The sequence below is a fragment of the Cupressus sempervirens genome, chromosome 5 (assembly GCF_028749045.1).
Source record: "Cupressus sempervirens isolate cs-2001-9-10 chromosome 5, ASM2874904v1, whole genome shotgun sequence".
NCBI lineage: Eukaryota > Viridiplantae > Streptophyta > Pinopsida > Cupressales > Cupressaceae > Cupressus > Cupressus sempervirens.
Genome location: NC_143122.1, coordinates 986171736 through 986186124, shown reverse-complemented (window position 1 = coordinate 986186124; position 14389 = coordinate 986171736).

Here is a 14389-nt window from a genome sequence, read left to right as displayed (position 1 = left end):
TGGTTGCAAGCTAAAGGCATCCATGAAGATGTCCTTGATGTCATGAAGTGCTTGCTTATGTTTGAATTCTTTCCTTAGTATTTCCTGCCTCATCTTCCTATCTAATGCATTTTGCATTTCAGTCATTTGTGCCATTGTTATAGTCTTAGAATCATAGGAAGGAATCACAATATCTTCATCTAATTCAAGGTCTCCATAGTGAAGTACCCTAGCCATTCTAGTTGAACTCGAGCCTGGAGTTGAAAATTGCAAGGGAATGGCTTCAGTGCTTGGCTTTTGAATGGTCTTTGTAGGAGTGCCAATCTTTGGTAGATCTACCAATGTCTAAATTGTGGCCTACTCCTTTTCTTTTGTTGTATCCTCTTTTTCATCTAACTTCCTTTCTTCTACACTCGACATATGATCATTATCAATTGTTGCACTTGGTGGAGGTGGTGGTGGAAGCATCAGAACTTTAATTCTAGTAGTTGTGTATGTGAAAGGTGGATCCTTTGGTTTCACCTTTTCTTTTTGTAGTGCTGCTACTACTTTTTGTAGTTCATCTACACTCACCAATATAGGGCTTGTGCATAATTGTGCCTGTAAAGTAGATTGGTGAAGGATTTTTGAGAGATCCTCTATAGTAAGGGGATTGATGTTCTGAGTAGACTTGTTAGGAACATCCTTAATGATTACTATTTTTGCAGGTGTGATGGTTGTATGAGGTGGACTAGGAGGTGGCAATTGTGTGTCTTGCACACTCTGTTCTTCTTCTTGTTGCTAATCAGCTATTGCCATAGTTTCTTCTCCCTTAGCTAATTCTTTCTCTTCTTTCTCCTTATTCTCTTCCTCTTTCTTTTCTTCTTCTCTCTTCTTTTCTTCTTTTGTTTCCTTTGCCTCTGCCTCTCCTTTCTGTTCTTCTGCTTTCTTTTCCTCTTCTTTCTCTTTGGCACTAGTTTCTGCCTTATTGGTTTCCTCTACTTTATCATCAGTAATTTTATAAATTGTTTTCCACAATTGTGTGGATTTATTTACAACATCGTCAATCTTGTTTTGAAGGATGCAAAAGCCTCTGTACTTGGGTGCAAACTTGCCACTATGTTTCTTGTTTGTCTTTTTTATTTGAGCCTTTGTCATATTGGGCTTCACTTGAGCTAGGGTAGATTCTCTAATCTCCCTCCCCATCTTTAGACAATAATGCCATTTATTTTCAACTATCTCATATAGTTCCTTTGGCATGGTATTGTCAAGCTCTAGAGGTGTGTTTTTAAATTCTGCCATCATGGCATACATAGATTCCTCTACTTTAGTTTTCTCTTCCCTACTGAGCTTATTGAAATTAAGAGACTTTAAATCATTCAAATCTGAATTTTTAATCTTATTACAAAGTTTGTCAATTGCAAATTTTGGAGGATGGCTTACCACTTCAAATTGGCTATTGTTCTCTGATTTTGTTCTCTCTTCATCATCTATATCTGGCTGAGCCACATACCTTCTTTTCTTGGGCTCTTCATTAGGCTATGCAGTGGCTTTCTTCTTCTCCTTTGATGCCTCTTTGGCCTTTTGAGTGGTTGCTCTTGTAGTGGCCCTTGTTGCTGGAGCTAGCTTAGCTTGAGCTGGCTTGGTAACCGTCTTAGGCTTAGTCTGAGCTATAGGCTATGTTTTTACCTTTCTCTTCTTTTTCTTGGCAGGTGTAGGTGGTTCTTTGGCTTCTTCTCCCTCGACACCTTCCTTGTCTTCTCCTAGGCCTTGTGTTAGCTCATCTGGGTCTTGCCCTTGCTCACCTTCTTCTTCACTATCTCCTTCTACTTGTTCTTCTTCTTCTTCACCTGCTTCTCCCTTAATACTTGCTCCAAATGTCTTCTTTATCTTCCTTACGATTTTATCTTTCTTCTTGATGACAGAAGCTATTTTCAATTCAGTCTCAACTTTGGACTTGACAACATCATATGTCCCAAAGTGAGGAGCTACCTTATCTATTTCTTCTGCTAGCAATGCTATGATTGTTGTTGAGGCTTCATCTATGCCAAGCTCATATCCCAATGGCCTTAGCCATATTACTCTTGGTATTGCTACCTGAATATAGGTGTAATCAATGTCAACCAAGAAGCATATGTCATTGACATGTTTCTCTACCAATGAAACTAGTATTCTCATTCTTTGCTTCATGGACTTCTTAAAGTCTTCAAAATAACTTGTCATCTAAGCCTCAAAGTTGTCACCCATTTGATCAATGAACTCATTGATTTGTGTAATTGCAGTTTTATTTGGGTTCTAGTTTACCTTTCCTATAGAAGGGAATTCTTCCATCACATAAAATAATATACACATAAGAACTGATCCAAATTTACATTGAGCACCTTTTGAACTCCTTATAGCTCCCAGGTTCTCATTAATTTGTTGCAACATGAGTTCTACCAGATCATAGGCATGATCTTTCTTCACCAACTTATAAGCCACATCAATAGCTATGCAGGGTATGCTGTTCAGTCTGCTGGATTGATAGAATTTATGTGAAATTATTGTCACAACAAAGTCAAGTAGGGGTTTAGTTACAGTGTCTATAGTCATTCCCCTATTGTTCCATTTTGCTCCAGTATTTTTTTCAATGACTTCCTTTCTGTCACTTCTCAAGGTCTTTGGCCGATCTAGGGTTGGAAGTCCAGTAACCTTATGCACTATACTATTTGTAATCTTGATAGGTCCTATCTCTAGCCATAGATATCCATCACAAATTTGACTCAAGATAATGCAAATCCATTCTATCTTAAATACTATAGGGAAAACTAGTGTTTTGGTCAGACCCTTCTTCTCAACAATCTGGATCTAGTCCTTCAATATCCCATTGTCACATAGCTTATCATCGGCATGGAAGATTTCTAGATCACCTATGCCACCAATTTTGTAGTTGTAGCACTTTCTTACATCTTGAACCATGACAACCTTAGGTGGGATAATGGATAATGCGCCAGTTGGATCGTTTTTGTATGCAACTTTGGGGATTGGCCTAAATTCAGGTTGCTTGACCTCATTGCTAACTAGTTGTATCTCATGACTCTCTTTTACCTTGGGGTTTCTTGAACTAGAGGCCATTTTACTGAACTAGGGTTTTAAATATATTAAAAACTGTAACTCTACATAGCTTGGCACTTGATAAATACCTTTGAATCAATGAGTTCATGTTAAATTGCTATTAAAATCCATGCAAATGGCTATTAGGCTAGTACTTGATCGCTTCTTCACTCTTCTCATCTTTGCTCTGTGTTCGAATGGCATGAAAATGAATAAAATTCAACCTTATACTTGTCAAGGACCTAGCATTAAATGCTTCATGCATACAGTTATAAACTTAGCACCTGAAGGTTTCACCATGACTTGGCTCCCATTGTATTTCATTTACTTGACCTCCACTAGACTTCTTCTTCACTCGGCATTAACTATCAGCTCAATCAATATTTGAAACTTGGCATCTATTGGAGCTTTACTCGACATCTAAGAGTAACTTGGTAGCTTCTTCAAAATTTTGCTTGGCATCTTTTCTCATGTAGATTTCTTCTTTGTAGTACTTCTTTATTCTTTGGGACTAATGTATGATTTGACTTTGTATATCAGTCCCATACATATTTCTTTTACTTAGTTAGATGATGTGTGATCACTTGACCTTTTCGGTGAAGTGATCTCTCCATTTGATGTGCTACACTCACCTTTCTTCTTCCAAGTCTTGTTCATTTGCCCTCTTCTTTGTTCGACATCAACCTTCTCTTTTCCTTTATTGACTTCTGTCTTGGGTGCTTTTGACTTTGTTGGGCAATTCTTGCTGATATGACCAATCTTCAAGCAACTGAAACATGTAGTTTGGCTTAGCCATCTACTGTAACTTCCTCTAAAATGTGTCCTTATGCAATTTTCAAGAATATGTCCATACTCCTGACAATAGTGATAGCCGTACCTAGTGTTGTAACCCCAATTGTAGTGATAACCATGGTTATTTCCTCTTGCAGGCTGATTAGGTGTCCACATAGGCTTTTATTTGCATTCAAATGATCTATGTCCAATTTTTTTGTAGTTGTAGCAGTGACCTTCAAATCTTGGTGTCCTCATGGTCTTGGTTCTACATTCATGTGCTTGATGTCCTTGCTTTTTGCACTTGTGGCAAAGGCTTACATTAGTAGGCTTATCATGTTGATGACTGTTCTTGCTTCTACACACATTAGAGGTATGTCCCTTATTAACATAGAAATGATAAATAGGTTTAGTATTCTTACCTTTATTGTTCCTTTCTTCTGTAGTTTTAGATGATTCTCCTTGTTTAGTGCTAGTGTAACCAAGTCCTGAAGTGTCATTACTAGCCCTTAGTGATTTTAGTAATTGCTCAAAGTACTTGATAGCCTCATTGGGTTTGTTGTAGCTTTCTACTATCTCCTTATCTCTTTTCAATTCATTCTACAATTGTTCATTTTGCATCTTCAAGGTGGAAATCTCAATCTCCTTGATGTTTAGCTCATGATGAGCATTCATCATCTGACTTAAGGTGTCTAGTTGCATGTTTGAGATCTTTTCAAACTCAATTGTCTTCTCCTCTAGTCTATTGGTAAGATTTCTCTTGTCATCTTCTATCATGGCCTTGTCTTCAACAACTCTTTTCTTTTGTTTAGTCACTTCACAAAGCATTATAGCTTGTGATTCTTGTTCAAGCTTGAGTAATCTAATTTCTTTAGCTTGTGATCTATTTTTCTCCATCGATTCTACTATTGCTGCATCAAATGCCTTGGAATCTCCATTTGAAAACACTTACGTGGTATCAATCTCCTTGTAGTGTATCTCATTTTCAGCTATGGCTATCTCTTCCTTCTTTTTAAGGACTTTCTCAATTCTTCTCTGGCTTCTTCCACCTTGTGTAGAGCTAGGTGCACATCAATCACCTGATTGTCTATGATCTTCCCAAGTTTGAAGACTTTCATCTTTAGATCTTTTCTCTAAATTTAGCTCTGATACCAATTGTTGGAATGTTCAAAATGGGAAGAGTACTTCTGAGAGGGGCAGTGAATCATAAGTATCACACTCTTAACCTTTTTTAATCCTTTAAACATATAACTGAAAAATAAACTGCATGCATGTAAACATATAAATGAGCATAAAGTAAACACATGCACATGACACACATAACATAGGATTTGGTAACCCAGAAACCCTTTAGGAATAAGAAGGTAAAACTAGGGTGGGGATGATACCCACAAAAATTACTACAACAATAATTATTTGACCACTTTTGATGGTCTACCCTGTGAAAGGCCTACCGTGTTAAAGGCTTTACACTGTGTTAATAGTGACTTGATTAGAGGATTTACAAACACTTTACATGAAGTGTCACCCTGTTAAAGGATTAACAATAAGCTGTTAAACTGACCTAATACATAGGATTTTCAATTACCTTCTCCAAATGTTCTTCTACCTAGCTGTTAAGCTAACCTATCAATATAGGATTTCCAACTTCTAATACAATGGCAAGAAAGTATTAGAACAATGAACTTGATAGTATGCAATCTCTAATTGCTAGATTTAGGTACTTGATTTGCTCTTCTCTGATCTTGATCCTCTGAGATCTAATATTTGATCATGTTCCTTGTCCCTTGTGCTGTTCTGATCAACTGGATATGAAATTGCTGCTATGTTCCTCTAAGTCTTTCCTTCTTCACACTAAATTTTACTATAGTCTCCCCATATGCTGTTCTCTACCACATACCTAATGGGGTTTTTGACCTCATTTTAAAGATTTTGAAGACTTAGGGTTAGGTATAGATCTAAAATCCATATTGATTCTCAAAATGCCATTCATTCCTTGCATTTTTATCATTGGTTGCATGCCTTCTCCATTTTTTTGATTGGTTGCATGCTGATTGCATAGGGAATGTAAAAGATTCATCCTTATCTTTTTTCTCCTTCAAAATCCTTCTATGTCAGCTCCAAAAATGGTTTACATATGAGTTTGTGAGGGCACAAACTCATATGCTAATTTTGTGTTACTCGACACATACTGGACTACTGGTGCTCGACACATATACTAGCTTGGATTGCTTAACACCTATATGATTCTGGTTCACTCAGCATATAAAGTATTTTGGATTGCTCAAGATCAATTGTGACTCAACACCTATATGTCACTCAACACTTTTATACTGCTCGACACCTGAAGTCACTAAGCACCTGTTGGGATTCTGACTCAACACACACTGTGGCTTGACATACATAGTGTACTTGGCTTCAATGTAGAAAGTGATTAAGTGTATTGACACTCAAATGCCAAAATTATTTAAGACCTACAAGACTAACTATCCTCTAAATTATTAGGTACAACTCCCTATTGTAGATTTGTAGTGAATTATATTTGTTCCTAAATCTAAATAGGGTATGTCCTTAACCTGAGAATAGAAGAGGTAAACTGAGCCAAACCTATACAAGATTTAACTTAGGCAAGAAATGATTTTAGAGGATTAATTAAGTTTATGATCTCACACATATTATGAACTCATAAGATTCAACGATTCAATGTTGCATACTAACTACTACTAAATTGAAACAACTAGAAACTAAATTGCAGAGAAAGAAAGATTAACTTGAAGGAAAACACCTAGAGGATCTCTTTTGAACCTATGATGATAGTACTTATCATATCAACTCGTTGTCTCAAAATAGGGGAATGAAGCTCTGTTTGTTCCTTATTTTTAATTCAAATAAAATAGAAAACAAACCATTAACAACTAATAGATTGGAATAGACAATAATTGACACAAAATAACATTCAATTGACTCTGCAACATCAAGTATTTCACACCAAAAATTAGCTGACCTTTTATTAATCTTTCATTCCAATACATATAGGATTATGAGATGACTATTACAAAGGAAGTTTAATTGGTTCATATTCTCAAAAATGAAAAATGGAAAGAAGCCAATTTGCCTATTACAATGATTACAACAAAATATGAAAGAGGCAGAATATGAATCACTTTGCCTTCTTTCCCTTTTTTACTTTTGTCCTATAGGCCTTAGGGGCTACAATGATTGGAATTAGTTCTTCATGCCTATGGACATGTACATTAGTACGTATTAAGAGCCATTTAGAATGCTCTCTGGAAAAATCCTTGACAATACTCAAACGATTTTGTATTTCCTCCATGGCCACATGTAGATAGCCACCAAGTTTTTGGAGTTCTAAAACTCTGTTATGATGACTGGAAGATATCTCTGTCAGATTATCTATGAAGTTGGATAAATTTTTCTGCATAATAGTCACTCCAATGATTCCTTTTCCTTGCCCCCTAGTCTACAAATCTGTATGCAAACCTCTCAGAAGTTCATAATCTTGATCTTGATCCTTTTTCACTTTGGCTTCAATTTTCTTAAGTCCTTCCTCTGCTGCCATCATCATTTTAGACTTGAACTGCATGCTCTAAAGCCACTCAAACAAAGGCTCATCTCCTTTGGGAAAGATCTTTGCTTTGATTGCCTCCTTCATCTTCATGTGGATGATCATTTTCAACAGAGAAACACAGTCTTCACTTTTAGTTTTCTCTATAGCCAAGGTGGCTCTATTCACCATAATGTTATCCTTCATCTAGACCTTTGACAACTTAAGGATCTCTAGTTATCCTTCAATCACTTCATTTGTTGACTCCCACAAGCCAACCTTGGTGTTGTGCTTGGCTTCCCCAAGATCCATTGTATGTAGGGTGAAATCATCTATAGTCATGTCCTCAATCCTTCCCTCTTTGGTAGGCTTCGCTATCTCCATTGTCAAATGCCCTATTTCAGGGTCTTGTCCAAGGATAGACAAGGTTTTCTACTTCTTAACCTTAGTCAATGTTGATCTAGACTGGACAACAAGAGATAAGGTATCCTTGTTGGGAGCACCTTCATCTTTTCTCTTTCTCTTCCTATCTAGAGTATCTTCCAATCATGAATCTATGCCTATCACTTTGGAAGCCATCCTAAGAGAATCTATGCTAAAAATATTTCTCTTAGCCAGAGTAATTGTTCTTTCAGTTAAAGAGAAAGGATTCTTTGAAGTTTGTAAAACAAGCTTTGAAGAATCTTGGCCTTTCTCTGCCTTTGCGATCATCTTTGCTGTCTCATTTGACTCAGTAGACTCACTATCACTACTTCCTCCATCTCCTAAGTTAACTACCTGTACTTGAGGGCTACTTGGTAGGATAAGTGTAGTGCTTGCAGATGAAATTAGGCTACTGTGAGGTGAGGGGACCAGAGTAACTATGCCATCTTTTGGTTCACCCATCTTCTTTTTCTCAGCTTCTGGCTGGGTACCAGTCACTGAGAGGGAGCCATCTTAGCAAGTCTTAGCCATAGGAATATTTTTGTCTAGAGGTTGAGCATCTCCACATGATGGTTGAGCTAGTCCTTAGGTGATGTCCAAGGTTACACCTGATGTGCCACCTTGAGAGGAGGAAGCCACTACAACTATTGGAGAAGATTGAGCGGGTGTGCTTTTACTTTGACTCCTTCTTGCTATAGTACACTCAACCCACTTCTCAGTCCTTTTGATAATTCAGGCCATCATGACATCTAGCTCTTCTACAACATCTTCATAAGGTTCAAAGCTAATAGGAGTGCTTCTTAGCTTCGTTAGATAAGTGTTATGATACATATTCTATCCAACATCTTCTACTCCCTCAACATGAATATTAATTTGATACAACTTCACTTGACCCATTGTAAGTCTGACAAAAGCATGGTCCTAGCTCTTGAACTCATCTTTGCAATCATTCCAATAGTCTTCAATGGTAGTAATATGTTTGATCACACTTCCAATTTGCAACACCTCCCTTGCATATCCATTCAAATCAAACATAGGTCTCAAGACCTCATACATCTCCAATTTATATTTAATTTCAAACACTTTCAGAATGTTCTTTGCATCAGAATGAGACTCACAACTAAAAGATCCCACCTTCATAGGAAAATTGTAACCTTTCTTCTTTAAACTCCTGCTCAACACATTCACTTGAATCACTTGCCTCACGATCTTGATCAACATGATCATATCGCTTGGATATCTTGGCAATTTCAAGGGGAATCCATCAAAAGTTGCAAGACACAAATATGAAAAGGATGAAAACTAGATGAAATAACTCTCAAACTGACTAATGGCCACCATAGCTTCAGGACTGAATCTCCTCTCTAGGCATCCTTGGAGCTCCCTGCAAATTCTCATGGTACATGCATCATTAACTCTTATATACTCCACATAACTATTTTCCAATTGTAAACATGGGTAGAACTCATAAGACTTCACATCATTAGGGAAATTTTCTACCCTTGGGAGGCCTGGCCATAATTGTAGAGAAGCTAACATGTAAATGAGAAAGGAGGACATATAGAATGTGTTGGTGTTTGAAAATGTTACCCATTTCCAATTACCCTGATGAGAACAAGATGCATCTAGGGGCAGCTAACTCCCATTATCAACACATCCATTCAGACACCAGGCCAACTATAAGGCATGACCCTTCTTCTTCTTCAGGCTCTGCAAAACCTAGGCGGGTAGACCTATAGATTCTTTATATGGTACCAGCTGTCAAAGCATACACTGAATCTATTATGAAGCAGATAAAAAACCCCTAAATCTTCTACACTCAACCAAGAATCACAAATATGAAATAGCTAAGAACATAACTCATGAAACTGGCAAGCTAAGTGCGGGTTAACATTGAATAGCTTTCAACATAAAAGGGAAAATTGATTTAATATGTTGATAACAACAAGACCCAAGTATGAACAACAGAACTTAATGATCCTATCTCTGACCAGTGCCTTATCTATTGGGCAATTAAATGAATCATAACCATACATCTCCTGGAAACCTCAAACGTATCTCTACATTAAGATCCCTGATCTATCTTTCACCTTGTGAATAGACATCTGCTACAGAATGAATCTCATACTCAGAAAATCCTATCATGAAATCTGCAAACCCTGTGACAAATATCAAGCAATTACATGGTTCTTTGTGCCATAAGCAAGACATTTTAACCACATACATTTCAAAATGTAATGCAACCTAATTCATGCTCTTTGATCACAAATTAGAAGAAATAACAGAGCCATAATCAGGAGACAAGATTCAAACTGAACTTCAAACTTTTGCTGCACTTTATTTGTTTTCCTTGAAATCAAATACATGAAATGTACAGAAAATAACTCATAGATCACCTAACAGAAAAGAACTATCTGCATAAAACTTAAAATGCTGTTCAATACAAGAAGAAATGCTAAAGAATGGTTTCTCAGTGCAAAAACTGGAACCCTTACAAAGTATCAGAGAAAGAAAGATATAGAAGAGAAAGAATTCTCGGATCTATTCTCAAGATGACAAGTGTCCACTTGAAATTCAATCCTCTGTAACTGAATAAATTCTTCCTTCCATCTCCCATTTTGATTTGATTTTGTTTCATCATTAATCTGTAACAAACTTGCAAAATATCCTTGCCTAATGATGAAAACCCTTTACTTGCCAAAATATCTGATTTCCCCATGAAAAAGCTAGTGAAAATGAGTTTTTACTGAGTAAATCAGAACAAATTCAAGCCTAACTACATTTCCATTGCCTTCTACTAATATTCAGGTCATTATCTTGACAAAAAACAAATCTGAACTTCCTGGTCTGAATATAATTGTAATTCAGGTACCTGATGGAAAACCTTGTGTAGCTCAAACTGACTGATACCTGTGCAAAAACTGACTCCAGAATCGGAAAGTTCGTCTTCTCCCGATTCCGGCGATATATAACACTTCATATTTTGGTTACCGGAAGCGCCTGAAATTGCCATTTGAAAAATGACTCCCCTGCTAAGAGTGTTCAGGTCTGTAACTTTGATTTGTTATAAAATTTTAAAAATTCTAAAGTATAAACTTTAGAAAATGTTTCTCTTTGCAAATTTTCAACGTGACCCACTGCCCAAAAAAGATAAAAAATTACTTTTTATTTTCTACAAATTTTTCCTTGCCCTTTTAATCTGGGGTCAAACTGACTTTGACCAGCTGCCACGTGTCATCTTTTAACTAGTTCGAGCTTTGCACAGCTGGGCACCACATCATCATCTTGCTCGCTGTCATGTCATCTCCGCCTCACCCCTGCCACATCAGCCTCGCTATCTCGCTATAGTTAACTGGCAAGCATTTTCGCATGGCGAGGTAACGATGGCCGCACGATCAAGACACGTGTCACAATCTCCTTTCCCGAATCCACCTTAGCGCACATGCGTCTTTCCTCAAAATTCAACCTTTGTCATTTAGGGTCGGATTGGATGGTGAGCCCTACCACACGGGCTTGGCTTTCCAAAAGCCTTTTATCTTAAGACATTATGTTTATTGTTTAAAATTGTATTTAAACCATTTTGGAAGGCACCACATCCCCAATGTGGGATTAATCATGTTTTATCTGTATTCTATGCTGCTGCGTCTCCTTTATATCACGGCAGCCAGTGGCTTAAGAAGGAGTTCCGGTGCCAATTTCATACTCGGGTAAAGTATCTCGTCTAGAGATAGAATCGGTACAGCATGTCATCTTTGACGAATTTCTGCTTTCAGACCTTGCACCGGACCTACCCTGCTACTGATGAATTTCTTTAATTTCCTGGGGTAGAGAAGAGTCAAAATTGCTTGTTTCATCCCCTATTCGGCCCAGTGGGTTAAGAAGAGACTGCTTGATAACTTTCAAAAACAAAGATGTCCCCTGATCGACATTGAAAATGGATTACCTTGATTTTAGAGCTCCTGTTAAAATAATGGCTCCACTCAATGTTTTTCTTTTTGATTTCAATTATGCTCTCCTACGTGAGAGTCCTTTGGTCTTTCTTCAAATGGTTGGCACTTTTTCATGCGTAATCTTCTTCATGTGTGTGTTGTTTTCTCTTCATGGAAACGTGGCTTGCTTTGTTTTAATGGCGTGAAAGAGAGCATCTTTTTCAACATTGCCCCTGCTTTAGCCGCCCACTTACCTTCTTGGTCTTGCTCTCTTGTTTGCATCTTGTGCTGGGTGAAAATCCTCAGTCGGATACTCGTTTTAGCTGCCTGCATGGATTTCTTTGTTATAAGACATTGGCATATTCAAGTGAAGATTCAATGTCCACTGCATGCTTCAAGCAATCGGCTGCTGCGAGAAACAATGATATTTCCAAACCTTGTGCTAAGGCAATCCTTCTAATAGGATGATGAAATTTGTTCATCACATAGGAATGAAACTACTCTACCATCTTCACAACTTCACCCAAAAATTTCATAGCATTGCATAGTTGTAATATCTCTGGCTTTGTTCTCAAATGAATATTTTGATGCGAGAAAACTAACATACAACCATCCCCACTTTCACGAGTGTGAAACTTGTCATAGTTTTCAAACAAGTGTGCCACACCCCATCTAAGCATCTGTTGGCAAATAGTGGTATTAAAGTTCTCCAAATTGGTGTCATATTCAATGTCTAGTTTGGCAGCAATTAGAGATCTCTCCTCCACTGTGTAAGGGGAATAAAATCGGAAACTTTAAGGAACTCAACTTTTGTATCAATGTGTGTTCTCTGTAAAGCCCACAGATCATTCAGTGGCATCCAATCACTATCAAATATCATAACAATTTTCCAAACAAGGGCCCCCTGGTTCTAAGCCAATATCTATGCAATCAGGCGAACTTAGTCGGGTCCCAAAGCGGGTCCGACTAGAAAATTTTTTTTATGTTCAAACAACTGATATTCTCAAACCGATCTGTTGACCTTTTAATATCCACTAGAATTGATTTCGATCATCAATTGATCATTAAAATCTTATTTTATCATTTTCTGCTGACTGTCAACTTTTGCGCCAAGAGGTCCGTTGACTGGCTTTGAAAACTGACCAAATCAACTGATCGGGCTCTGAAAACTAGCACACTGAATCTCTGTTCCACACACTCTCAGCCTGTCGAATCTCATCTCATGACGAATTTAGGGTCAAAAGATATTCATTGTCAAAGTTGCCTTCTCAGATTTACCTGCAAGAAAACATGTTAGAAAAACAACAAACAAGGTTCGGATTTGGCTTGGAAAACTGGGCAAATGAGCACATGGGGAGATGAAAACTGGGGCGCTAAAGCTCTGTCATGAGGTGAGTATGACTATGCAATTTTGGCTCATGACGAATAACCAGGGTGCAAATGGCGATCAGTCAAAATGGGCTACTCAGAATTTTGCAAACTGGACATGCTGACAGAAAGCATTTTTGCGAATGGAAATGACTTGGAAAAGTGTGCAAATGGATTCGTCATGACTTGCAAACAGACACACCTGGAGTATTTTCGGAGGACAACATAGTGGTAGAATCCATTTGATCTCACCAATCATGGATTAGGAGTTACAATCCCACGAACAGGGGTACTGATACATCTGCAAATGCTGACACTAGTAAAAAGTCATAAATTGCGTTTGGAATCGCGTTTGCAAACTGATCAAACGGATTCGTCAAGACTTAAAAATTTAAACATAGGAAGTCTCTGACGTCTACCCTGCAATGCAACAAGAAATTTAGCATTTTAGTAAACTGGGTCAAAGTTATAGCATGTCAAACATGGCTTCCCAGAAATGTGTACAAAGTGCAAAAGCCTGAAAACAGTAACTGACCAACTTTGAGGGATTCAAAACCTATTTAAACAGACTCGAAATGACTTGAAATCTGAAACATAGGTTCTTAGGTATGGACACTAGACACTCCCAAAGTGGTGGATCACAAAACATTTCTGGGTGCAAGATATTCCTTTACAAACAAAGCCTCCTGTCGCTGTTTGACACTTAGTGAAAATGCAAAATTGATATTAATTGAAGAAAAACATTCAAATCATTTTAGTCTCTCTCCCATCTAACTCCATCACTTATTTATTACAGCCTATTCCTAAGCCATGCTAGTCTCATCACTAGCCTTAAATATGTTTTTCCACCTAAATTAAGGCAACCCTTAGCAATAAAAAAAAACTACACTTTATCTCCATGCGATTTTTTCCAAGTTTGGAATTTGAGCCTGCTTATCCATGCGAATTTACCCTTGTTTGCACTAAATGTGAATCACTTTTTTCCAAAAAGGCCAGCCATACAAATTTCTTTTGGCTTCCTTCCATGGTGTACTTACCCAAAAGTGGTTTGAATGACAAACAAGCATAATTGCTTTTGTACACGAGTCAAATCCTATTCAATTGGGTGAAAAGCCATGCATTTCAAATTTCCCAAGTCATGTTGACTTGCATCATGATTCCATAATGATGGCAGCATGGAGTTTTCCTAGGCAAGGTAATTGGGTGCAAGAAAATTACATAAACAATTGCCACCTCTTTCTCCAAGGAAATCAAGATGCCTAAGACAAGATGGGAGCTATTC